This window comes from Prionailurus viverrinus, chromosome A3 (genome assembly GCF_022837055.1).
Source record: "Prionailurus viverrinus isolate Anna chromosome A3, UM_Priviv_1.0, whole genome shotgun sequence".
NCBI classification, from domain to species: Eukaryota; Metazoa; Chordata; class Mammalia; order Carnivora; family Felidae; genus Prionailurus; species Prionailurus viverrinus.
In genome coordinates this window covers 66,783,511-66,810,608 of record NC_062563.1, presented here as the reverse complement: position 1 = coordinate 66,810,608, position 27,098 = coordinate 66,783,511, and the positions used below count along the sequence as shown (strand labels likewise).

The 27,098-nt window shown below is 42.0% G+C and overlaps 1 protein-coding gene and 1 pseudogene across 2 annotated transcripts in view; both read left to right on the top strand.

Annotated features, from left to right (window-relative positions):
- LOC125161802 (guanine nucleotide-binding protein G(I)/G(S)/G(O) subunit gamma-10-like) overlaps positions 1–27,098 on the top strand; it is a 115,002-nt pseudogene that overhangs the window by 3,326 nt on the left and 84,578 nt on the right.
- MCFD2 (multiple coagulation factor deficiency 2, ER cargo receptor complex subunit) overlaps positions 1–27,098 on the top strand; it is a 41,007-nt gene that overhangs the window by 3,320 nt on the left and 10,589 nt on the right. For both annotated transcript variants that reach the window (XR_007150765.1, XM_047851900.1), the window contains exon 2: positions 2,296–2,401. The gene's annotated coding sequence lies outside the window, so the exon portion shown is untranslated. The remainder of the gene's footprint in view (positions 1–2,295; positions 2,402–27,098) is intronic.

The following is a 27,098-nucleotide window of genomic DNA, read 5'->3' as shown; positions in this document are numbered from 1 at the left end:
TATTGACTTTTCATTTACAGACACACAGCAAAGGAAGCACAAGTATGGATCTACAACTGTGAAACACATAGTCAGTCTCTTTAGGACTTGCAAATAGAATGGTAGTGTATTTGACTTGCACTGTTGGTGGGAATGCAAATTGTTGAAGCCACTCTGGAAAACAGTGTGGAGGTTCCTCAAAAAATTAAAAATAGACCTACCCTATGACCCAGCAATAGCACTGCTAGGAATTTACCCAAGGGATACAGGAGTACTGATGCATAGGGGCACTTGTACCCCAATGTTTATAGCAGCACTCTCAACAATAGCCAAATTATGGAAAGAGCCTAAATGTCCATCAACTGATGAATGCATAAAGAAATTGTGGTTTATATACACAATGGAGTACTACATGGCAATGAGAAAGAATGAAATATGGCCCTTTGTAGCAACATGGATGGAACTGGAGAGTGTTATGCTAAGTGAAATAAGCCATACAGAGAAAGACAGATACCATATGGTTTCACTTTTATGTGGATCCTGAGAAACTTAACAGAAACCCATGGGGGAGGGGAAGGGAAAAAAAAAAAAAGAGAGGTTAGAGTGGGAGAGAGCCAAAGCATAAGAGACTCTTAAAAACTAAGAACAAACTGAGGGTTGATGGGGGGTGGGAGTGAGGGGAGGGTGGGTGATGGGTATTGAGGAGGGCACCTTTTGGGATGAGCACTGGGTGTTGTATGGAAACCAAAAAAAAAAAAAAAAAGAATAGTAGTGTATTTGAGTTTGATCTTAAAGGGAAGCAGCGAGTGACTAATTTATATGTGGCCCTGGGATCCTAAACAAATCTATATTCCTGCCCACTGGGTTTTTCAACTGAAGGATAGGAGCATGTTACAAGGGCTGGGACAAGGTATGAGACTTTCTCTTTAAGTCTTTTCTTTTTTTTAAAAAGGCTTCTGATTATTAGTTTTACTCCTTCTTTATCACCTTATATTAGATGCTGTTATGCAAGTTTGGGTAGAGATTGAACCTTGATGGGTTTTGCTCCAGTAGAATATCAGTAGGATTTTTGCTGTTAAGAGAGCTTCAGTCTCTGCTTGATTTACACACAAAGTTACTGGTAAATCATATCCAAATGAGCCAGGATCTTGTTATGAATAGGGAGGTCCTTGGGGACCAGAAGGAAGAGACCATCAGGAGAGCATTTAATGTAGCAGTGACAGTCGCACAGTAAATCCCTTGCTATTAAGTTAATGAGTGTGGTGTCCCAAAAGTTAAAAGAGCATTCCTTGGTTAAAGGTTTGAGGCTGATGGTTATGGGCTGGGGCCTGGGGAAAGCATGGTGAGATTAGATGTGTGGCCAGAGTAGTTTGCTGACCCCAAGGAAGAGGTTATATAATAGTGGTTGGGTTTAAGATTGGTATTATTATGCTATATCAATAAAACATTTGTAAGGTTGTCCTTTAATTTTTAAAGAAATGTTTCCTAGTGGGTTTAAGAGTAGAATGAGAAGGGCGCCTGGGTGGCTCGGTCAGTTAAGCTTCCAACTTTGGCTCAGGTCATGATCTCATGGTTCACGAGTTCAAGCCCCATGTTGGGCTCAGCCCATGTTGGGCTCTGCTTCGCAGATTTTGTGTCTCCTTCTCTCTCTGTTCCTCCCCTGCTCGTACTCCATCTCTCTCTCTCTCTCTCAAAAATAACTCCATCTCTCTCTCTCTCTCTCTCTTTAAAAACATTTTAAAAATTAAAAAAAAAAGAGTCGAACGAGAAACTAAACACCTTCATTGGTATCTTTGTTGTTGTTTGGTTGCTTAGTTCTAGAACTGTTTCCAAATATTCAGCAAGGTTTTGGGGGTCTGGGCTTGGGGTTATTTCCCATTCTACTTTTTGCTTGCATAATATGGCTCCTCTATGTATGGTTCAAGGCCATTCACAAAAAGATAAGAGGGGAGCCAGGGTCGTGTCTGCTTCAGGATCAACTCCTGCGTGCAGCCACTAGGTATGAACCTTCCCTGAAGTCTCCATCAGACTTCTCCCTTTTTGGTTTGAAGAACTGAACCAGAGCACAGTCTATTTTTACCCGAAAGACAAGAGGATAGCCTCCAAAAGACCTTGACCAACTCTCCAGCTTTTATAAACCCCAAGGATTTCCTATGCAAATGAAGGCTATTTAAGTTACCCTTGAGAGTCTTCCCATTCTGACATTTTCATTGAACTCCTTGCATCTAGAAGGAATTGGTACATATATGGCTGCCCTGAGCTATATGTCTCTCAAATGATTCTAAGTTCCTCTGCAATGTTTTCTCTCTCGTCTAGGCAATGACAGAGTCTCTGACAATGGCTTTCAGCTGAGAATGAAACCAGAGCTTAAAATCCACCATAAGAGGTTTTCTCTGTTCTGCAGGAGGTTTACTTTAAAGAGGTAAGTGAGATTTGGGGTACCTGGCTGGCCAGAAGGGAGGGGCAGTGCATCAGGGGAAGAGGTAGAGGGGTAGCAGGAGATGGGAGGTGCATAGCATGGGGGAAGAAGATCGTAGGCTTGAGTTGTGGTTTGGGAGATCTAAAAAATAGTTTTAACATGTTCACATTTTTCTTTTGCTTTGGCCAAGCAATCTGTTAAGGAAGCAATTTTTGAATATGGTTTCTTTTGGATGCTTCCTCATGCTAATAAAAAATAATGAAGACCATTGGATGCTTAGAATTGTGCTGCCTTTACATTCTGTGGCACCTCTCCAGTGAATAACTGTTCATATCAGAACTTCCTCATAGTGGCCACTGTAATTCTAAATTATCCTTGGTGAAATGATGCTATTTAGGAAGATGAGTGCACAAATTTGGATAGAGCATAAATACATGGATGGCATGGACTGAGGTTTATACCAAGACAAAGCCTTGAGAGCCTGGGAATGGCATCCTCTGGCTCAAGGCCCCCCAGCCTCACAGCTAGACCTTACCCAGCCACAACTCTGATGAATTTATACTTCCTGGCAGATAAAAGGTGTGGAGACATCTTTGCTGAACCTCAAGACAAGTCTGAGGAGAGTTCTCATAAGTGGCCCAAGACAGAATTTGTCCCAGGGCCAGGTTAGGGACATACTTCTTGGGTCCCGTATCTGTCCTTTCCACTATAAACTTTGCTCTGATTGAGGCACAACCGAAAATGACCAGGATGGACATAGACAATAGTGGTATTGTTCATAATAAGGCAGATATCTACCAAGAGAAAAGATTTTCAAATATGGTCAGATAATCAAAGGATTCCTGAAAGGGGTTCCTTATCACTAGAGACAAATAGACTCTGTACTTGGGGAGCTCAAGCCCAGTACAAGACTTACATCTCTCATTGCTGTGGTCTAAAAGACTCCTGAGGGGCTTGAGGACCTCAGAGGAGCACACTTTCTGAGTCAGGGTCTTGGCCACATTGGCAAGGAGGTCTCAGTGGGCCTCATAATTGAATGCTGCTCCCTGAAAATATCGTCCGAACAACTTTGTGAGAATGCAAAGCTGAGTTCTGATCGCAGGAAGGAAAACACAACTGTGCAGAGTCATAGAAGCATCTGTATTGGGGAGGCTACGTCAAGATATTTATAAAATATTGGGTCTATTTTATTTATTTATTTTTTATTTTTTTTAAATTTTTTTTTTTTTTTAACGTTTATTTATTTTTGGGACAGAGAGAGACAGAGCATGAACGAGGGAGGGGCAGAGAGAGAGGGAGACACAGAATCGGAAACAGGCTCCAGGCTCCGAGCCATCAGCCCAGAGCCCGACGCGGGGCTCAAACTCACAGACCGCGAGATCGTGACCTGGCTGAAGTCGGACGCTTAACCGACTGCGCCACCCAGGCGCCCCATATTGGGTCTATTTTAAGGCAGCTTTTCTAATGAGCTTGATAAGGACCGGGCAAGAATCATGATAACAATAGTTCAGGATGAATGGACAGCGCGAGGTGAGGGTTTTGAAACAAGAGTTTCAAGGAGTCTTAGAAGATAAACAGTGGTTGGATGCAATCTATTGAAAAGTTGCAAAATTCATTCAAGGTTACTTCTTGAAATTTCTGCAAAAACAATAGTTATTTACAACTTTTATCATCCCGAGCAAGAGTTTCATATAATAAAAAGGTCATGTTAGCATCAACAGTAAGCAGGGTGCAGGTGGTTTTGATTCTTCCTGTGTACTGTGCTCGCTTCGGCAGCACGTACACTAAAATTGGAACGATTCTTCCTGTGTACTAATACAGAGAGGGATTATGTATGATTATTACCACATCCCCTCACTCCATCAAATCACTCTTATTTATACTAATTGTCACAGTGCTGGGAGTAATTAGGCCATCCAGACATGGGAAAAGCCTGGTGGGGGATGTCCTTCCCACCTTCTGTTCCTCTCTTCTCTCTTGTATTTGCTGTTCAGGGCCCCCGCAGGACCCTGTGTTCCCAACAGGAACCCTAAAAACCCTAAATTTGAATACAATTAAACCTTTTCTTCATAGCCAAGAGTGCTTTCATGCACTCAGATCATCAGTGTGTATGATACAGAGCCTGCCCAATCTTCTTGTAGTCCCATGGCCCACAGGCCTTGCATTTGGAAATCAGCCTTTACTTATGACCTTGGTTGTTGGCTCATAGCATTTCTGGCCCATGGTGTCTCGTGTCGTTCTTAATGATTAGTACTGTGAACTGGCCAACTGAACCAGCCCTCCTAGAATGTTGCCATGAAAACTCTGCCAAGGGCTGGCTGTATGGTCAGTTTTTCCCTTTGACAGCTGCCAGAAAAACTGCAGGTAATCATTAGGTGAGGGATGAGGCCCTACAAAGGCAAGTTTCAAAACCATGAATTCTTTGTGCTTGTGCATAGTGGGCACTCAGTAATTATTTATTATGTTAATTTCGGAATCCTATAATGTTAAAGGTTTCCCCAGGCCTGGGAGATGAGAGCTCTGGGATGTCTCCTATCCCTCCCTCCCCTCCACCCAATTTCATGATTGAGATACTAGCACGTTTCTCCATGCATTGACTTCCCTCCCATCATCTGGGTCCATTCTGTTCCCCCGGGGTCCTAGGTGACTCCTGCTTCTCCTCGGTGTTTTCTGTGTCATCTTGCAGGACTGCTACAATGGTGCCCACCCAAGAGTGGGGGTTCACACTTTCTCCCAGCCTTTGCCAGTTCTGGTTCTTTGCCCAGATACTGCTATCCTGGAGGAGAGAAGTCAGTCCAACCCAGGAACACTGAGAGCCTTTTAGCTCAGGTTAGGTGGCCTGATTTTAAGCTCCACCACTCCTAAGGCCAACTTGTGCGTCTGCCCTTTAATGACTATAGCAGTTTTAGGCCTTAAAACATAGCTTTGCTCTCTCTGCTTTTAAATCTTTTTTCCTTTCTTCTCTACCTTTTAAAAAAATTTTTGTTTTAATAGCATTTTTGCTGAATAGCAAAAAAAATAACACAATTAAAGGAAATTACATAAAACATAATTATTATGAAGCACTTTCATTAACTATCAACTAGAAAGAAATACGGTTTTACCAGCATCCCAGAAGTCCCCAATATATCCCTTCCCAAGTACAGTCTTCTTCCTCTTAAATGTAACTGCTGGCTTTTTATGGCAGTTACTCCATTGCTTTCTTTCCTCCACCCCCCCCCCCCCCCAACTAACTTCCTCTCTTCTTTCCTTCTTTCCTTCTCCCTTCCTTTTTTTTTTTTAGGTTTATTTATTTATTTTGAGAGAGAGAAAGAGAGACCATGAGTGGAAGAGGGGCAGAGGGAGAGGGAGAGAAAAAATCCCAAACAGGTTCTGCCCTGTTAGTGCAGAGCCCAACGCAGGGCTTGATCCCATGAACCGTGAGATCATGACCTGAGCCAAAATCAAGAGTTGGATGCTCAACCAACTGAACCACCCAGGCTCCCCCTTCCTCCTTCTTATTGAAGTGTTATTGACATACCATGTTATATGAGTGCTAGTGTATGACATATTGATTTTGCTTCATCCTCTGATAAAGGATATCCAATTTAAAAAGACCCTTTTAAATCTTACAATGTTAAAAGTTTGTGTTTTATTTAATGGTGATTGAAATTGAATTTTACAAATTTTTTTTCATTTATTGAGCTGACCATATAATTTTTCTCCTTCAAATTTATTTATATGGTGAACTATTTTGATTTTCCAATGTTAAACCATCCTTGCATTTCTAGAATAAGATCAACTCAGTTGTATTTGTTTCCTGTTGCTTCCGTAACAAATCCCCAAATACATAGTGGATTAAAATACCACACCTTTATTATCTCCCAATTCTTGGGGTCAGAAGTCTCGAGTGGGTCTTGTGGGATAAATCAAGGTATTGGCGGATCTGTATTTCTTCTGGAGGCTCTAGGGGAGAATATTGTTCCTAGCCTTTTCCTGCTTTTAGAGGCTAGTTGCATTCCTTGGCTGGTGGCCCCTTCCTCCATCTTCAAAGGCCATTACTCCAATCGCCGCTTGCAGGGTCACATCTTCTCTCTGACTCTGACCCTCCTGCCTCCCTCTTATAAGGACTTTGATGATTACATTGGGCTCACAGGATAATCCAGGATAATCTGCCCATGTCAGGGGCCTTAATTCAGTCAACTTTGCAAAGTCCCTTTTGCCATGTAAGATGACATATTCACAGGTTTTGAGGATTAGGATATAAACCTCTTTGGGAACCATTATATTGTCTACCACATTGGTTATAATGTATTTTCCTTTTTATATATTGCTTGCTGTAATACTTTATTTAGAATTTTTGTGTCTGTGTTCATGAGTGAGATTGCCTAAATTTTCTCTTCTGAAACTATCTTCATTGGCTTTCAGTATCAGAGTTAAGCTAGCCTTATAAATGAATTGGAGGGTATACCACTTTTTTTTTTTTCTGTTCTCCAGAGAGTTTGTATACAGTAAGCATTATTTTCCCCTTAACTATTTATGGAAAGTTTTTATTTTTTTTTATTTTTTTAAAGTTTATTTATTTATTTTGAGAGAGAGAGAGGGAGAGGGAGGGAGGGACAGAGGGGCAGAGAGAAGGGAGAGAGAGAATCCCAAGCTGGCTCTGCATTGTCAGCACAGAGCTGGATATGGGGCTTGAACTCAAGAATCATGAGGTCATGACCTGGGCCGAAATCAAGAGTTGGTTGCTTAACTGACTTAGCCACCCAGGCGCCCTGATGGGAAGTTTTTAAAGTACTGATTCAATTTATTTACAAATCACAGGACTTAAAATTTCTATTTCCTCCTTGATCAATTTTCAGAAAGTTGTATTTTTCTAGGAATATATTCATTTCATCTAGCTTTTCACACTTTAAGCATAAATTATTCATAAACTCTCTTTTTTTTTTAACTTTATTTATTTATTTTGAGAGTGAGAACAAGCAGGAAGGGGCAGAGAGAGAAGGGGAAAGAGGATCCAAAGCAGGCTTCTGTACTAACAGTAGAGAGCCCAACTTGGGGCCTAAACTCACAAACCATGAGACCATGACCTGACCTGAAGTCAGATACCTTAACCAACTGAGCCACCCAGGAGCCCTCATAAAACCCTCTTGTTATCTTTTTAATGTTTGTGGAATTCATAGTGATACCTGCTTTTTTGTTCCTGGCATTGGTTATTCGTGCATTCTCTCTTCTTAATCTTCTTGATAATTTGTAAGGTTTTATCAGTTTTATTGTTCCTTTCAAAGAACCAACTTTTGGTTTTGTTGATCTTCTGTGTGGCATGTTATTTTCCCTTTCTGTAATTTTTGCTGTTATCCTTATTATTTCATTTATCTTATGTTTTTGGGTTTCGTTTGTACTTCTGTAATGGTCAGGATAGGTTGGGTTATACTGCAGTAACAAACAATCCAGAAAAAAAAAATCTCAGGACTTTTCACAACATTTCTCATTTTTTTTCTACCTGTTCCAGTCAGGTTGGCTGGCTTCTTCTCATTGTCTTCACTCTGGGACTTGAGCTGACAGAACAGCCACTATCTAGAACATTGGCAGTCATCATGACAGAGGGAAAAGAGACAGTATGGTGAACCATATGTTGGCTCTTAAAACTTTTGTCTAGATGTGACACATCATACTTCTATATGCTTCTCATTGACTAGAGCAAGAGATATAGCTAAGCCTGATGCCAATGCCCAGAGATGGATTAGTGAATCTTTGTGAATGATAATATAGTATCCCATATCTTCTTTTTATTACTTTTAGAAAAAAAATTTTTTTTTACTGTTTATTTATTTCAGAGAGAGAGAGAGAGCAGGAACAGGGGAGGGGCAGAGAGAGAGACACACACACACAGAATCTGAAGCAGGCTTCAGGCTCTGAGCTGTCAGCACAGAGTCTGATGCAGGGCTTGAACTTGCTAACCACGAGATCATGACCTGAGCCAAAGTTGGACGCCCAAGTGACTGAGCCACCCAGATGCCCCTTTCTTACTTTTTTTTTTTTTTATTAAAAATTTTTTTTTAACGTTTATTTATTTCTGAGACAGAGAGAGACAGAGCATGAACGGGGGAGGGGCAGAGAGAGAGGGAGACGCAGAATCGGAAACAGGCTCCAGGCTCTGAGCGGTCAGCACAGAGCCCGACGCGGGGCTCGAACTCACGGACCGCAAGATCGTGACCTGAGCCGAAGTCGGCCGCTTAACCGACTGAGCCACCCAGGCGCCCCCCTTTCTTACTTTTTGAGACCTTATCTTTGCTCATGAATTTTCAGTCTTTCTTATATTCTAACATGTGTGCATTTAAGGGTACAAATTTCCCTTTGTCAGCTACATCCCATAGGAATCGATACACAGAAATTTTGTTAACACTTGATTCAAACTATTTTCTAATTTCCTTTGTGATACATATTTGACCTATGTGTTATTTAGAAGTATTTCTTAATTTCCATGTAACTGGAGTTTTCTGAGTTTTCTTCTTGTAGTTTCATTGTATCAGAGAATATACTTCATATAATTTTAAATCTTAGACTTTTTTTAGACCTCACTTTCAACCATACGATCTTGGGAAGAGAACCTCAAGCCTCTGATGAGATCCCAGCCCTACCCAACACCTTGATTTCAGCCTTGTCATACTCTGAGCAGAGAGCCTAATTGATCCTTACCTGGACTTCTGATCTACAGAACTGTGAGAAAATAAATGGATATTATTTTAAGCTGCTAAGTTTGTAGTAATTTATTGCATAGGAATAGAAAACTAATGCAGTGTTTTGCTAGTGGACAAACTATACATCTTCTCATATTTATGAAAGAAGGAGATTTTAGCTGGATGTAGAATTTTATTATTTAAAAAAATTTTTTTTAAGTTTATTTATTTCATCTCTACACCCACTGTGGGGCCTGAACTTGCAACCCCAAGATCAAGAGTCACATGCTCTCCTGACTGAGCCAGCCAGGAGCACCAAGGATATATAATTTTAGACTAGCAGTTTACTTTTAAAGCCTTTCAAGATACTACACTGTTTTCTGGTTTCCACTTTTGCTATTGAGAAGTCAGTTATCTAACTGTTGCTCCTTTGAAAACAATCTTTTCCCTACCCCCACCTGTCTTTAATTTTTTTTCTTTTTCTTTTGTTTTCTGAAGATTTATTTAATGCGCCAAGAATATATTTCTTAAATAATTAATTATGCTTGGGATTGTTGCTCTTTGTGATCTGAATTTTAAAGTCTTTCATCAGTTCTGGAAAATTCTTGGCTATTATCTCTTCAAATGTTATCTCAGCTCCTTCTCTCTTCTCCTGGGACACCAACTAGATATAAGCAAGATCTTCTCACTGTATTCTTTGTATCTCTTACCCTTGCTTTTGGATTTTCTATGTTGTCTCTTTATTCTAGATAGTTTTTTTCTGCTATATATATATTTTTTATTTTTAACTTTTTTTTCGAGAAAGAGAGACAGAGCACCAGAGGGGGAGAATCAGAGAGAGAGGGAGACACGGAATCTGAAGCAAACTCCAGGCTCTGAGCTGTCAGCACAGAGCCCAATGCAGGGCTCAAACCCACGAACTATGAGATCATGACCTGAGCTGAAGTCTAACACTTAACTGAACAAGCCACCCAGGCGCCCCTTTTCTGCTATGTTTTCTAATTCATTGACTCTCTTCTCATGCATCTAAACTGCTGAACCCATCTCTTGAGTTTTTAACATCTCTAACTATATTTTTCCATTCTTGAATTCTATTTGATTCTTTATCTAATCTGCTATTTTATCGTAGAGGGAAGTCTTCCTTGACTTCCCACGTCCGTCCTCACCTCAGGCCTGTTTAGATGTCCTCTGCCCTCGCCTCCCCCCATGTGCTCCCATGGCAACCTGGGCTCTACCAGGCATTTACCATATTCTTTTACAGTGTCTCCCCAACTAGACTGTAAGTATCTTGAGGCCAGTGGACATCATGTACTCTGTATCTCTAGCATTTAGCATTGCACCTGAATAACAGCAATCACTCTGTAAGTGTTGTGAACTTTAAGTAAAGCAACTTCCCTGACCACCTAACACTGCCCCACTCTGAGAAGATGGAAAACCTTCAGGAAAGTCTTCACAACTCAACAACTGTTCTTTGTGTGAAGAGATTCTTCTATAGAGGGAATGCTAAGAGATACTCATTTCTGCATCCAGGCTGATAAGGGGAAAGAATGGAAAGGAAAACAGACTCAGAAATAAGAGGCTGAGGAGACTTCAGGTGAGGAAGTCTCTGAGAATGAGCAGAAGTTATTGGGCAAGCTCCACTTCTCCAGCCTGTGGAATTGGCTGGATCTGATCCCATTATACCCAGACCTCCAAGGAATAAGGAGCTTCTAGCCAACATCTGGGTTGTTCTGCTGTAGTGCATCTAGAAACTCAAGGCAGAGTGGCTTTTAAGAAAGGAATGTTGTATAACCAGTATACTGAACATGCAGGATTTATGGGTTATATCCACCAAAGCCACTTTATTTTTGTCTTCCACTGCTTTTAATCCCTTCCAGTGAGGGTTAGGATGGGCTTTTCCATGACCACGTATAAAAATCCTGCCAAGCTCATAACTTTTTCTCGACATCTTTAGTGTAAAAGTCCAGGGAATCACTTTAAGTCACGAATGCAGGCTTAACTAAATAATTAAAAGGGTTCAGCCAAATATGCTAATCAATATTTAAATTTTCATTCATAGATAAGATTTCTCTCCCACTCTCCCAAAGCTAGGGCCCATAGCAGGTAGCCTGGGAGGGAGCTACTTCTCTTTCTTATTCACTTCTCCTTAATCTTGCTGCTGTTTCTGACCTTTAAGGTTGAAATGGGGAAAAGAAGAGAGGGAAGGGGGATAGTCCTGGCTTTATGGGTCCTACACCTGGTGACCCATAGGCCACAGGTCCCCTGGCAGATATTTAACACTGATCCTGAGGGTTTCTGTGAAGTCCTGAGAGACTTCCCTGCTGGGCTTCTCTGACTCTGCTCCTTCTCCTTCAGTAGGGTCCCCCTGCCTCCTGCTCCCCACAGTCTCGCCATAGGACTTGCCTCCCAGCCTTTAACTGCTGGGACCTACTTGTCCTCACTGGCTACCCTCTTGGTTGGGCTCCACCCCAGGGAGACTTAACCTCTGCCTCCGCCTCAAATTGTCCCCAGGACTCCTGTCTCATTTGACCTGCACCCAGCTGGTTGAGCAATTCTCACCGAGGCCCTTTTCTCTCAGCCAAGTCTGCTTAGCCTTCCTGAGCCAACCAGCAACAGGCCATCGTATATGCCCTACAGCAATGACCACACCTCAAGCTGCCTGAGTAGTCTGTCCCCTTGAAGCCTTTCTCACTAGACTGGAGGGGAGGGAGTAGGTGATCCCTCACATTTTCCCAGGGAAACCCTCCCCACAAATTCCCCCCCCCCCCCGAATCTCCCCTCTTCTGACTCTTGTATTTCCTCTCTCTGGGTTAGGGATTCCTTAGGCCAAGGACCAAGAGACAGGTAACCAGATTTTGAAAATCGCCTTTGAAATATTTGTGGTCTGCTCACACCTTACTTTGATGCCCAATCACTATTATATCTTGACACTTCAGTCAAAATCCAAGTTAACATCTGTTGGATTTGTTTGCTTTTTATCAGAATGAAACATCATTATTGGTTTTTTCTGATTATGAAATTAATGCATTCTTCTTATAAAATTAAACCAAAACAGATAAATGTAAAAGATAGTAGTAGCTCAGTGCAATTCTACCTCCCAGAGATAACTAAGATAAGACTTTGCTTTTTACCTCTCCAGACTTTTTTTCTTTGACACACTTTGACACTTGTACTTTTTTTTTTTTAATAGCAGAAATGGGATTGTACTATATATGAACTCCAAAGAGCCTTTTCCCTAATGCCATAGGACATGTAAGCCTTCCCGCCCCCTATGTGCCTAAACCTATGTTGAAGTGGGAGAATTGATGAGAGACCAGACAATTACCTTGATAGACTGAGCATCTAAATGGTCCCTTTATGTATTGAATTAAACTGGGTTTTAGTGGCGTGGACTGAATTTAGTTTTCTCTCGCTTCCTATCAAGATGGGTGCTTTGGAGGAAATCAGTCACAGACAATCAAAGGACTATATTTGTTTTACAACAGGAGTGCTGTACATTTTCAGCTCTCCACTACAAATGAAATTGCTGGGTTGGAGGGTGTGTGCCATCCCAAGGCTTTTGATCTGCATTCCATTGTGCATCAGAGTCCTTTTTTCCCCATATGTATTTTCATAACACTGGATATTTACATTTTGGCTAGTCTCCTAGGCAAAAAAGTAGTGATTAAGCCCAATTGTTATTATCTCATTTTATTTTATTTATTTTGAGAAAGAGAGTGAGCATGAAAGCAGTAGAGGGGCAGAGAGAGAAGGAGAGAGAGAATCCCAAGCAGGTGGTATGCTGTCAGCACAGAGCCTGACTCAGGGCTTGAACCTGTGACCCATGATATCATGACATGAGCTGAAGTCAAGAGGCTTAACTGACTGAGCTATCCAGGGGTCCCAAGCCTTTCTTTGTTTTTAAATAAGATTGAGCAAATTTTGCATTAGGATAGGACACTTACTCATCACCAGGGCTCCCTTTGCCCAAGTGTCCATTTTGATATCCCAATAAAATCTTCATAAGCTTTGCCCAGGCAGGCTAAAACAAATGGGCTCCAGAGTGGACTGAAAGAGGTCTATCCCCTTCCTGGGCCCCAGTGCATACTTGGCCCTAGGGGAATAAAGGCGGAAGGAGTAACTTCCCCAAGGGACTCCTGGAGGCCACCATGAGAGATGCTTCAGGCCTGATCTGAAGCGCATGTTAAGAGAATCTAGATCACTCACTCATAGCCCCAAACTGTGCCTAAGCCTCATTGCATGCTCTATCCCTTTAGATACTAGTGACCACAGTATCTAAAGCTCTTGCCCCCAGGGAGGCCAGGCTACCCATGGACTAATTAATTAGCTGCTCCAGACAGCATGGGACAAAATGATGGGCTCAACCAGTGTCTTCTTTCTGAAGATCAACTAAGAAACTTGGGAAGGATTTGCTTGTAAGCAGTGGGAATAAAGTTGTAAAGATAACAAGATAATGAGCTGAGCCCTGGGCAAGCCCGAGCCAGGCTGAGTCGGCAGGGAGAGAAAGGTGTGCAGAGGCTTCTAGGCCGGTACTGCTTGCCTCCTGCAAGTAGGGCTGTGGCCTTGGAGCTGCAGCCTCTGTGCCTGGCTCTGAGCCCCTGGGGCTGTCCGGCCCTCTGCTGCCTGCCCCCCAAAAGACTACAGTTCCTTTGGCTCTGCCCCACACCCATACTTACCTTGTACATGGCACCAGCGGTCACACAGATACTGTGTATGGCCCACGGCAGCTTACACGTGTAGATAGGAGATGCTCCAGACAGCCTCTGGATTGGGCTTCCCAAGCCACTTAGAACACTGGGGGGAAAGTTTTGATTATAAACGATAAAGGGTATGTGAGCTTTTTAAGAAACATTCGGAGCAGATTTGGAGCAATTTTATATGGACCTTGCAAGAAAAAGACAAAGTGGTTTACAATAAATTCATTGAACTTGGAGGGAGAGGATTGTTTGCTTTAGGCTTGATCTTGACAAGCCTGGTAATATACCCCTAGGATAGCATCTAAAATGACCCACTTTAGGGGCCCCTGGGTGGCTCAGTTGGTTACACATCTGACTTTGGCGCAGGTCATGATCTCACAGTTCGTGGGTTCCAGCTCCGCGTCGGGTTCTGTGCTGACAACTCAGAGCCTGGAGCCTGCTTTGGATTCTGTGTCTCCCTCTCTTTCTCTGCCCCTCCCCTGCTTGTGCTCTCTCTCGTCTCTCAAAAATAAATAAACATTAAAAATAAATGAATAAATAAAAAATAAAATGAGCCACTTTATCCTCCATTTCCCCCACTCTACCTCCTTATAGTAGAGGATGAGCCATCACTCAGTACAGAGAAGTTCATACAGATTGTTCTGTGAATATATGGCAGTTCCTAAAATAAAATATTGTTCCAGAAGGATCAGTTTCTATTGTTAAAACTCTACCCTTTTTGAAAAAGAATACACTGTCAAAAGAAGTCTCTTTTCATTTTAGCTTTCTCCATGTCAGGCATGGTCCTTGAGTGTATGGCAAACCCTGGGAACACTTCTAATCACTCAAAAAATAATGAACCACTTGATGACTAAGCAGAGGATTTGAGCTAATTCTTGGAGCAAACACTTGCTGGAGAAACTCCAGAAAGGGTAACCACCTCTGCTCATACAATGACTATGACGCTGAAAAGTAACATGCCAATTGAAGTTTCACAAATAAAATCTTATTAGGAAGGTAGAAGTGATCACCATAGAAAATGTCTTCTTTATTAAGAGACTTCGATAATGTGAGTAGACAGACTGCAGCCTATAGTTTATTGTATGTGTTTAGCTAATGGCCTGTAGGAATCCCAGTTTCATGACTCAACACCAGGAGCTCAGCCCGGCTCCCACCTACGCTGTAAGCCTTCCCCTACCAGCCAGGTTTTAGGGTTCACATTCATTCATGTTCATTCAAATATGAACTCAATTTTAACATGGTCTGTATCTTACGGTTCAGCTCTTTTCACTTTCAGTATTCAATTCCTGCAAGGCTTTTTTTTTTTAATTTTTAATATTCATTTATTTTTGAGAGACAGAGCATGAACAGGGAAGGGGCAGAGATAGAGGGAGACACAGAATCTGAAGGAGGCTCCAGGTTCTCAGCTGTCAGCATAGAGCCCAATGCGGGGCTTGAACCCATGAACCATGAGATTATGACCTGAGCCGAAGTCAGACACTTAACCGACTGAGACACCCAGATGCCTTCTGCAAGGCTTTGTTTTAAAAAGGTGCAATTCTCAACTTGGTACATTTTAATTTTTAAAAAAATGTTTAAAGTTTATTTGGAGAGAAAGAAGGAGAGAGATCAGGAGGGGCAGAGAGAGAATGGGAGAGAGAGAATCCCAAGCAGGTTCCAAGCTGTCAGTGCAGAGCTCGATGTAGGGCATGATCTCCCCAACCGTGATATTGTGACCTGAGCCGAAATCGAGTCAGATGCTTAACTGACTGAGCCATCCAGGCATCCCTTAACTTAATACATTTTAGAAGCCTCTCTTGCCTCTTCCCTTTTTTTCAATATTTCTGTTATTTCAATCTTCAGTATGTTCATACTGATAAGAATTCCAGGCATAGTTAGTAGGTGTCACTGTGAAAAATAAAATTTGAAAAGCTTACTGTTCTTATAAAGTTGATTAACTGATTGATTCACTCATCCATCCCTTCATTTATTGTTACTAAAACTGTGGTTAGATGTTGAGTAGAGAAGGGAAAACAATTATTAATGTTGCTTAGGGAAGAACAAAGCATAATGGTGGGGGCTTTAGGGGAAGGTGGGAGATAAGTCAGGAATGGATTTGTGAATTGCCTTTTCCTACCATTCATATTACATTTATATATGAATATATTCCATACATGTTCTCTCTCTTTGAAAACATCTTGAAATCATGGTAAAATAAATGAAGCTTTCAGTTGATTGGAGAGCTAAGCTCACAGAAATTAGGGAAAATTCTCAGTGGTCAGCAATTAAGAGGGAACTCAATTAAGGGGCAGGGGAGAGGGAATGTTGGCTGAGCTGATGTGGAGCCCCCCCTGAGGGTTTACAGGTCTCAGGAACCTAGGCATTTTTTAATGTACCCATAGCAACAAGAGAAGGGACCTTGGATTAACAAAAGTAAAGAGATAGACTTGACACTTCTACATAAAACTAGGACTCTCAAAGGGCTGTACCTTGGTGAAAGTATGAACCAAAAATGAAATGTTCAGAGATGCACAGAGAAAGAGGGAAGTTGTATCTCTTGGCCTAGCTTCTTGATTGGGGAAAAAATACTCTCCTAAGAAGTTATCATTTCAGTCTCCTCTTATTCAGGTCTAGAGTTCAATCTTATACTACCTATGGAGACTGGGGGCCCGCAAGTTGAAAAATTAACTTAAAAATGGATACTAAGCAGACAGAAGCAAACATAAAATCTCTGTGAAGGAACATACCTCCATGTCGGCCATGCAGCATTCCCAGATACAAAGCCCCACTGAAGATGAGCTCATCACCTAAAATTACAAAATGCAGGAGGATATAATCACCATGAATGAGAGATAAGAAATTCTAAGGAGGAAAATGGTACAGACCTGATCTAACGGTGTCAGCCTGGCATGAATATTCCACAATTAAAATCTCCAACTTATCAGAGGAATCTGTCAGTAGCTAAAACTGTTTCTTTTGTTTTTTAGACAGCTTATTCCAGAGCACACGTCACAGGCTAGACTCTGTCAGGTACCTGCTGATCTGTGCACCTTCCTCACCAAAAATCAAACCAAAATCTATACACTTACTGTTCCCAGAGTGTCATCAGGTTTTTTTCCTCCCTTTTTGAAATCCTTTCTTATTAACAGTCTAATGACTATTCTCTTTAAAATAAGTGAGTATAGGGGTGCCTGGGTATCTCAGTCAGTTAAGCATCTGACTCTTGATTTTGGCTCAGGTCATGATCTCAGGGCTGTGAGACTGAGCCCTGCAGGCTTCACACTGGGCATGGAGCCTGCTTAAGATTCTCTGTCTCCTTCTCCTTCTGTCCCTTCCCTGCTTGGCTGTCATGCATGTGGGCTCTCTTTCTCATAAACAAACAAACAAACAAACAAACAAACCATTTGCTTGCAGGTAACTAAATGTCTCTGAATTACACTTTAACAGAGTCAAATGAAAAGACCTCACAGCAGGACTGGACCACAATAACTTCAATTAATAAAATTCCCAGACAATTTAAAAAAAAGTATACTTAAATAATTAAAGATATCAGTAAGTGTCTTATGTTTTGGGATCCTATTTTAATGATATTTTTAAAATTCTGTTTTCCATGTATTCATTGCTAATATATGGAAATACCATTGATTATTTATCATATATTGACCTGTAACCTGTGGCCTTGCTAAATTCACTTAATTCTAGTGGCTTTTTTATAGATTGTTTAGGATTTTCAATGTGCATGATCACGTTGTCTGCAAACAAGGACTGTTTCACTTTTTCCTTTCCAATCTGTATGCCTTGGGTATCTTTTCCCACAGTGGCTTGGCACTCTAGTGTAATGGTAGATAGAGATTCAAAGGTGGACATCTTTGCTTTGTTCCTGATGTTAGGGGAAGAACACTCAGTCTTCCACTATAAAAACATTAACTGAGGGGTTTGAATAGATGCCCTTTATCAGATTGAGACACTGTCCTTCTATTCTTAATTTATTGAAAGTTTTGTGTTGTTGTTGTTGTTTATCATGAATGGGTATTGATTACCTTTCCCCCCTTCTTTTTAGATGATCATACAGTTTTTCTTATCATGTATTTATTTGTTTACTGAAGGAAAAGAACCGTGAACCTTAAACTTTATACACAGCCAAATTTTCATTTCAGTGAGAGAGAGTAATAAAAATGCACTCAGGCATACAAGGTCTCAGATGTTTGCCACATAAAAATCCACAATTGAAAATGCCTTTAAAAGAAATGTGCAAGTAAGAGAAACAAATCGAGGACAACCTTTAAGAGATATGGGATGGGGGCGCCTGGGTGGCGCAGTCGGTTAAGCGTCCGACCTCAGCCAGGTCACGATCTCGCGGTCCTTGAGTTCGAGCCCCGCATCAGGCTCTGGGCTGATGGCTCAGAGCCTGGAGCCTGCTTCCGATTCTGTGTCTCCCTCTCTCTCTGCCCCTCCCCCGTTCATGCTCTGTCTTTCTCTGTCCCAAAAATAAATAAACGTTGAAAAAAAAAATTAAAAAAAAAAAAAAAAGAGATATGGGATGTCAGGGCAATCTACTATTTTGATAAATCTACTGCTGTTAAAAAAAAGTCTAAGATTGAAAATGTTGGGGTGCCTGGGTGGCTCAGTGGGTTAAGCGTCCGGCTTCAGCTCAGGTCATGATCTCACGGTTTGTGAGTTCGAGCCCCATGTCAGACTCTGTGCTGACAGCTCAGAGCCTGGAGCCTGCTTCCGATTCTGTGTCTCCCTCTTTCTCTGCTCCTCCCCCACTCTCACTCTGTCTCTCTCTCTCTCTCTGAAAAATAAATAAACATTAGAAAAATTGTTTTTGAAAAGTCTAAGATTGAAAATGTTTATCCAGAAGAACTAATGTCAGAAATTCCAAACACAAACAACATAATGGGGGAGGAGAAGAAATAAAGAGATATTAAGAAATGCTAATGTGTTTGACTTATTAGAGGGGAAAGTATATCTATTTAGAAGTTTAAGAGATCAACAGTTGTGGGATTTTTCACCAAAGTCGTGAGTTCTTTGATAATGGCAGGGGTCATTAAATCTAGATGGACGTCATTTCCACCACCCCCATGTACAGTATGCCTGAATTCAGAACATCCAATAGAAACCAAAATTCCACTGTGTTTCACTCTTATCAGAAATAAGAAGAGAAGGAGATATATGAAGTTTGTGCCTTGATTAAAGCAGCTTTTACTGGCATCAATAGTTTGAATTGCCCCTTTTGTGGTTATCTTGAGCTTTGTGTATCCTGGGACAATGCATCTTGGTAAGATGTAGGGCAGAGTTGTTTAAAGTTGGGGAGGGAGAAGGAGGGCACTTGTTAAGATGAGCACTGGGTGTTATATGTAAGTGATGAATCACTAAATAAAAAGTAAATACATAAATACATAATAAATAAAGTGGGGGAGGGAGAATGATTGCTAAAGGGGAGGCTGGAAAACAGAAGTGGCTTCATGTTCTAAGGCAAGTCCTTGTCAGGCAGGTCAGTTTTAGCAAAGAGTGCATCTAAAAAGGGAGGGCCTGGGGGCGCCTGGGTGGCGCAGTCGGTTAAGCATCCGACTTCAGCCAGGTCACGATCTCGCGGTCCGTGAGTTCGAGCCCCGCGTCAGGCTCTGGGCTGATGGCTCAGAGCCTGGAGCCTGTTTCCGATTCTGTGTCTCCCTCTCTCTCTGCCCCTCCCCCGTTCATGCTCTGTCTCTCTCTGTCCCAAAAATAAATAAATGTTGAAAAAAAAAATTTAAAAAGGGAGGGCCTGAAAGTAATCTCTAAAACTGCCTGAGCACCCCCTGGAATGTTTTTGCATGTACTCTCGGAGGTACTCATGCTCCTTGGGAACAGTGACGGGTCATTGTGAAGGAATGAGGAACATGAAGAACATAAGATAGGCTGGCTGGCTCGTTCGGATGGCTTTCAGCCTAAAAGACCTTTTTAAAAAGTTAAAAAAAAAAAAAATCCCAAACCCAGAATTTTAAATTCTTAGCTCAAACCACAGTCAGAGCCTGTGGGAGTGTCTTTAAAAAGTCTCTTTGGTCTTAGAGCTCCTAAACATAAGCAGCTAAAATCCAGATACGGTGTCTGATACTGTGGGAACCCATATTACAACAGAGAAAGAACCCATATTACAACAGTCATGTCCCTTATGAGAAAGTTAAGGCAATGACTAAGAACATATGGGACCTTGGGAATTAGGGGAATCAAGGTGGATTTGAGTACCTAGGGAATCTGAGTACCTGGAATTCGTAAAAGTCACTGGTTTCAAATGTGAACTGAATTTATAAGGTGAGGTCACTGGGGGCTTATTGCCAGTGGAAGCAGCTTCTTTCTCCCTTCCATCCTCTGATCCCTTGCTGGTATCCTCTATTAGCTGAACCAGCAGGAAGGCAACTGACAGGGGAGGCTAGGAAATGCTATTCACTGGGGCTAGCCCCCTTGTGATGCAAAACACAATAGTGGAAGAGTAAGGAATGGTTCTGAAGGCAGCTGTGCCCAGGACAGTCACCCCCAGTGCTTTCTGCATGGGCCACTAATGTCAGAAGTCTTGCCCTGGCTTCTTATTGTTGAGGAAGATGTACTTTGCATTCTTCTCTTCCCAGCCCCCAGCTCTCACCTGGTTTGCCTTGCTATCACACCCAGCCCCTTGGAGGGCTTGGGAATTTTTGTCTCCTTTCACCGAACCATGCTGGGGACTGAGAGACTCTTTAAGGATGCTCTTAGGACCTAGACATCACCCTCAGTATTGCTTCTCATTGTTCAGGGCCCATACTGGGCTCCCAGGGGCTTGCCGTCTCCTGGAAAACACCTGGGGGAAGTAGGGACTCTGCCCCAGGCTCTTGTCAAACCCAACCCAAGCCATGAGCCATTGAACCAGCTTGGGACCATCTTTAAAGGGATCCTGCCCAAAAGGATATCTGTTGGAGTGCTAGGGAAAACAGATAATGAGAGAGGACCAGCAGCTTTTTGAAAGGCGTCAAGGGAACCATAGTGAGGGCTTCAGATGGGAAGCCACACAAAAGCATTCTGAGTGAATCCATATCAAATGGAGAAAGTGGGGGAAGAACCAACTTACTATACATGTCAGGTAGGAACGTCCTTATCCCCCTACCACTTTCTAGTCCTTCCCTCACTCAGCCCTGGTGTGGTCACAAATGGCAGCTAGCCCAAGAAGGAAAAGGTGAATGAGAGAGAGAGGAATATAATGTTTTATGAGACAACTTTATGTTCTAACTTTTTCTGGCCACATGCAAGAAAATGTTTAAATTAAAATTCAAGAAACATACATTACCAATTGTATATAATCAAATAATAATGAAGACTGTACCATTATACCATTATAAATGAACAACTTCCAATTTCACCTAGACCTTCAACTCAGACCAGAAAGCCTCTGTTTTTCCTAGGCAGTCTGCTTTCCCAGTTACACCATAATGATCTCAAACTTTGACCCGCTCAGTCTCCCTGCCCCTCCTCCAACCACGGCTTTTTTCAGAAAATAGCCATGCCTCCCAAATTTCAGGCTTGTCCCCATCTGGGCTTTGGATCCACTCTCTCCTGCCTCCTCAGTAACCTTACCCTTTCAATTTTTTCCACTCTGCTGGCTCTACAGTCTCATCTTTGCTGGCTTCTTTCCAAAACGATGTAGACATGCACATGGCACTCCATCTTAAAGACCACCCTTCCTGGATCCTGTGTCCTCTCTAGCTACTTTCCATTCCCTTCATAGCAGTGCTTGGAAGATTTGCCCGTATTTGCTGTACCTGGTGCTTACCTACCAAGTGCTCATCATGCACTGCAATCTGGCTGCTGTCCAGCATTCCACATTAACTGCTTCCTGAGCCCTCGGTGACCTCACTTTGATCAATTCAGTATCACTTAGAAATGCAATTGACTGTCATAGAATAGCTTAAACAGGAGTTCTCCCCACATAACAGAATATTTGGAGGCAGGCAGCTGCTTGTGCTGGTTCAGCAGCTCCAAAGCATGGGAGTAGCCTTTCTGAAATTCTCCCTGACTTGCCTTCATGGTTGAGGATTACTGCTGAGGTGGTACATCCCCACTTGGAGCTGGAAGATGGGGAAAGGTTGGTACCAGTCACTTAGATCTGTTATTAGAAATGCAGATTTCCCAAGTTCCCCTGTGTCTCATTGCCCAGAACTGTGTCATGTGGTCATGTAGCTGCAAAAAAGATGGAAAAGTGAGTGTTTAATGTTTTTTAGTCTTTATTATGGGATAGACAAGAGCAAGAGGGTGGAAAATTGAAACTGGGCTACCACCCAGTCTAACTCACTGGAGTCAACATTGTGCAGCTCTTTGGTTACCTATAACCCCCACACACCCCTCTTTCCCATATGCACATTTTGCATGGAATGTTCTCACTCCTCCATAAAGGAGGTAATCCTAAAATGTCAGCCAGCTCCTACAGACAGCATGGAGTCCAGGTACTCTGTGTACAGGCCCCTCTTCCAGGTCCAGATGGGGTTTCTTGTGGCCTTCCGACTTAAACTAAAGGTTAAATTCTCTGAAAAAAATGAAAATGACAGTACCAAGTGTTGGGAGAATGGGGAAAAACAGAACTTCACATGCTCTTGCTGGTGTATCCATGGTCACAGCCACCTGGGAAAACTTTGGCAGTATATTGTAAAGCTGAATATCTGTGTTCCCTATAAGCCAGTGGTTCTATTCCCAGGTAAATACCTGATGGAGATGCAAACAGTTGTGCAACAAAAGAAATGTTCTACAACATTCAATGCAGCATTGTTTACAATAGTTTCAAACTGGGAACTACCTAGATGTGCATAGAGAGTAGAATACCATACAGAAATGAGAATGGTCTAAAACTACACACACTGTAGGTGAATCTCAAAATAATGTTGAGTCAAAGAAGCCAGAGACAAAAGAGTGTGTATTGTGTGATTCCATTTATAGAAAATACAAAAACAGGTAAAATGTCTCTGTGCTATTAGAAGTCAGGATAGCAGTTACCTTTTGGGGAGAGGGTGGTACTTGGGAGGGAGCACAGGGGGGACTCCCAGGATGTTGGTAATGTTCTGTTTCTCGATATGGGTGATAGTTATATGGGTGTGTTCAATTTCTGAAAATTTATGGAGCTGTATGCTTTTCTATACGTGTACTTTCCTTTGTATATACTGTTGTGAAATAATAGAAAATACATGTAGTGGTCTCTACTGCTGGTTCCTGGCACAGAGCTCCTAAAACCTTCGTAATTTCCCAAGTGATAAGAACACTAGGAACATCTTTTGTTCTAGTATTTGATCTTTGACCCTGATTCCTGACCCTGGTTTCTGACACAGTTCTTAAATCCCTTGGAATTTCCTGGGTGATAGGAGTGTCTTTTGTGGTAATGAGATGACTCTTGTTAGGGTCCTGGATGGCTTCTGAGTGGAGGTTGGTCATCAGAAAGACCAAGCCATGATTAGAAGCTTGGAACTTGCAGCCGGACTCCCCATTCTCCAGGAAAGAGAGAGGGACTGGAGATTGATCTAATAATCAATCATGCTTATGTCAGGAAGCCTCCATAAAAATCCCAATAGCACAGGATTTGGAGAGCTTCTGGGTTGGTGAACACAACCATGTGTTGGGAGGGTGGTGCATCCCCACTCTGCAGGACCCCAAGCTCCTGCACTTGGGACCCTTCCAGACCTCATCCTCTGTATTTCCAAATCTGGCTATTTTCAACTGTGTCTTTTATTACGTAATAAACTGGCAGACCTCAGTAAGCATTTCCCTGAGTTCTGGGAGCTATTCTACCAAATGATCAAATCCAAGAAGGGGGTCATGGGAACCTCCAATTTTTAGCCAAGTTGGGCAGAAATTGTGGGTAGCCTGGGCACCTACTACTTGTGATTGTCATCTGAAGTGGGGGGGGGGCAGTCTCAGGGATTGAGCCCTTAGACTACTAACTCCAGTTTGTGTCAGGATTGAATAGCATTGTAGTACACTCAGCTAGTGTTGCAGAGAATTGCTTGGTGTGGGAAGAAAATCCACACATCTGATGTCAGAAGTATTGTGTTTGTAAGTAAAGGACAATAGGAGTGTGTCTTTCGTCTATAGCTGTACAACAATAAAATGTATGCAAATACTTTCAGTGCACAGTGTGACGATACAATGAAAGCTTCCTTTTAGAAAAAAAAAAAAAAGCATGCAAAGCATAATATACCCCCATAGTAAACCACATCCAATCCTGCTGGACATATATAGTAAGGGATCTCCTCTGTGGCAGTATGTTAAGTTTTTGACTGGGGAATCTACCAGCCCCTCACTTGTTCTGTGCCCTGGTTGTGTAGAATGCCAGTGTTTGTATCCCACTTCCTGTTGGAGGGGATTCAGGAATCCAGGGATTGCCCTAAGTGTTAAACAGTAACAGACTGATGTTGACCAGGCTTCAGATTTTAAGGACATAAGTGATTCCCTCAATCATTTGTTAGGCTTCTGGTCAATTCCATGCATGAGTAATAACAATCAAATAACTTATCTACGGGGTCTTTAAATGGTTTTCTAATTAAAGATTTTAAAAATGTTTTCCCATGGGGTGCCTGGGTGGCTTAGTCAGTTAAGGGTTCAACTCTTGATTTCAGCTCAGTTCGTGATCTCATGGTTCATGAGATCCAGCCCCCCATGGAGCCCTGCGTCAGGCTCTGGGCTGACAGAAAGCCTGCTTGGGATCTTCTCTCTCCCTCTATCTGACCCTCCCTTGCTTGTGTGCTCTCTCTCTCAAAATAAATAAATAAAAATTTTTTTTCCAAATAGGTAACATTTTTCTTGGTTAAAAAAAAATACAAAAAGAAATAAATTAAGGTCTTATTGGGGCACCTAGGTGGCTCAGTAGGTTAAGCACCCAACTTTGGCTCAGGTCATGATCTTGTGGTTTGTAAGCTTGAGCCCCAAACAGGCTCTGTGCTGACAGCTTGGAGCCTGGAGCCTGCTTTGGATTCTGTGTCTCCCTCCCTCTCTTTCTGCCCCTACCCCACTTGCACTCTGTCTCTTTCTCTCAAAAATAATAATAGTAATAATAAGGTCATATTCTCACCTCTGTTCTCTTTTGTTAGTTTCTTGTGTATACCTCGAGTGCTTAATTTTGCAAAACAAGCAAATCAAGTATCAGAATATTTAAGTCTTCTAGGGGCTGCTTTTTGTGTGCTCAATTACAGTTGAGGCAATTCAAAACAACAGTTGCAGGCAGAGATGCCACCTATAGTCCATTTTTGCTACTTTGGGCCTCAATCTTCTCTCCTGATAAAGCTGCCTCTTCCCTGCTTCCACTTGTGCTGGGTATACAAAGAAAATTATTTATTTCAAGCTAGTGAGACTCCAACTTGTGGGACTAGGTCAGTTTAGGTTGTAAACTGCAGGTAAGGAATTCCGCCCTTACCAAGGCCTTATTTTTAATCTCTGCTTTCAAATCAGGTATCTCTAATCTAGATTTGTCACTCACTTGCTGAAAGCTACTAAAAAAAAAAAAAAAAAAAAAAGGCAACACCACTAACGTTTTATATTGATCCTGACATTTCTCCTACAATACAACTTCGGTTGGTCCAGCAAGTGACAGCAGTTTGACAGTTTCACTACTGCTTAACAAGTTGCTCACCAACTTTCCAATTTGGAATGGAGTCTTCACCACTGGCTATACCTTAACCTTCATATAGCTAATTCCACATTAGTGTCTGTTTTTAGTGTACTACTTCTGGTACCAAATTATTTGCCTGTTAAGAATTGGTTCAACTACAAGTTACAGCGCATTCACCTATAAATGGCTTAAATAAATGTGTGCTCATTCATCGACTAGAATGGGGGCAATAATGGGTGCAGGGAGGTCAGTTAGGAAGCTCTCACAGAAGTACAGGTAGCAGATGATGGTTTCATGGCTACCAATTATACCTCAGTAGAGCTAGGGGAAAAACAAGAATATCTCCTAGAATTTTGGCTTGAAGAACTAAATGGATGGCAATGATATTCACTAAAATGAACAAAACAGAGAGGTACATGCTTGGGGATGAAAATATTTGGGGAGGCCAAGTTAAATTTGAGATGCCAGTTAGACATTCGTCAAGTATACACTTTTTTAGGGAATTAGGAATTACAGGGAGAAGTCATTGTTAGAGAAAATTTGGAGCCACCTGCTTATAAGTGGTACCTAAAATCATAGGACTAGATGAAATCACATAATGAGTTGGGTAGATAAAGAGGAGACTCAGGATAGTACCCAGGGTACTTTGATATTTATAGGTTGAGCAGGAGATGAGAAGCCAGGGAAAAGAACTCAAGAAAGAATAGCCAATGAGATAGGAGGGCTAAGAGTGCATGATGTCAGAAAATGAGAAGAAAGTGTTTCAACGTGGGAGTGGTTGACTACGTTAAATAGTACTGAGAGGGCAAGCAAAAACAGAACAGAGAAGGGACCACTGGATTTGCATGGAGATTGCAGTTTCAGCAGTATGGTGGGATAGAAACCAGAGGGCAAGCTTATATGATGATGGGAATGGTCTATTAGAGAGGGAGCAATTGGTAATTCTAGAGAAAGACATAGAGGTTAAGATCCACAGAAAAAGTGGGAGCATTGGTTAAATAGAATGAGAACACAAGACTATGTCTTATTTGTATATCTAGTAGCTCCTAGTGCAGTGTCTAGTACATAGGAAGTACTCAAGAAATGTTACTGAATCAATGAATAAATGGGCAAATGTAAGAATGGGTGGATGACAGATGCAGTGCTGAAGAATGAACTAGATCAAAGTAACTCAAACTTCAGACTAAGGAAAGAAGGGGTCTTGAACTAATAGGGTTTCTTCAGGGACTTTGGGATCCTGGGATTTTTCTCTGGGAGAGGATTAACAGATTTTAATCTCAGATGAAGATGGGAGAAGAAATGGGGTACTGTCAATGGCAGTTACCTTGGCCACCTTTCAAGGCACTGATCTGCTAAAGCAGAGTACAGGGAGGCTTCTGGGATCATCTCACTTAACCCCTTTCTTTCTTGCCCAGTGTCTCCCTTTCTGAATCCAGGCTCATACGAAAAATGATTATGTATCTTTATGAACACAAATGGGAGAAGGGATTTAAAAAAATGACAGTCCCACACTCATTTACCCATCTGGTCAATAAATATTCATGGAATGATAGTATTGTATAGGGGGAAAGGTGTAAGAGCAGGATTATGTGGGGCTTATGGTTTCTTTTGTTTGTGGGTCTGTTTGGGTGGGGGTGGGGGGAAGGGGGTTGAAGTGCTTTGTCTTCTATTGAGATAGAAGGTGATTTCACTAACTGCACAGGTAAGGTGGTTTTTGAACTGGGCTGCCCATGAAATCTTGGCGGGACTCGTATACAATTGAATAGGTC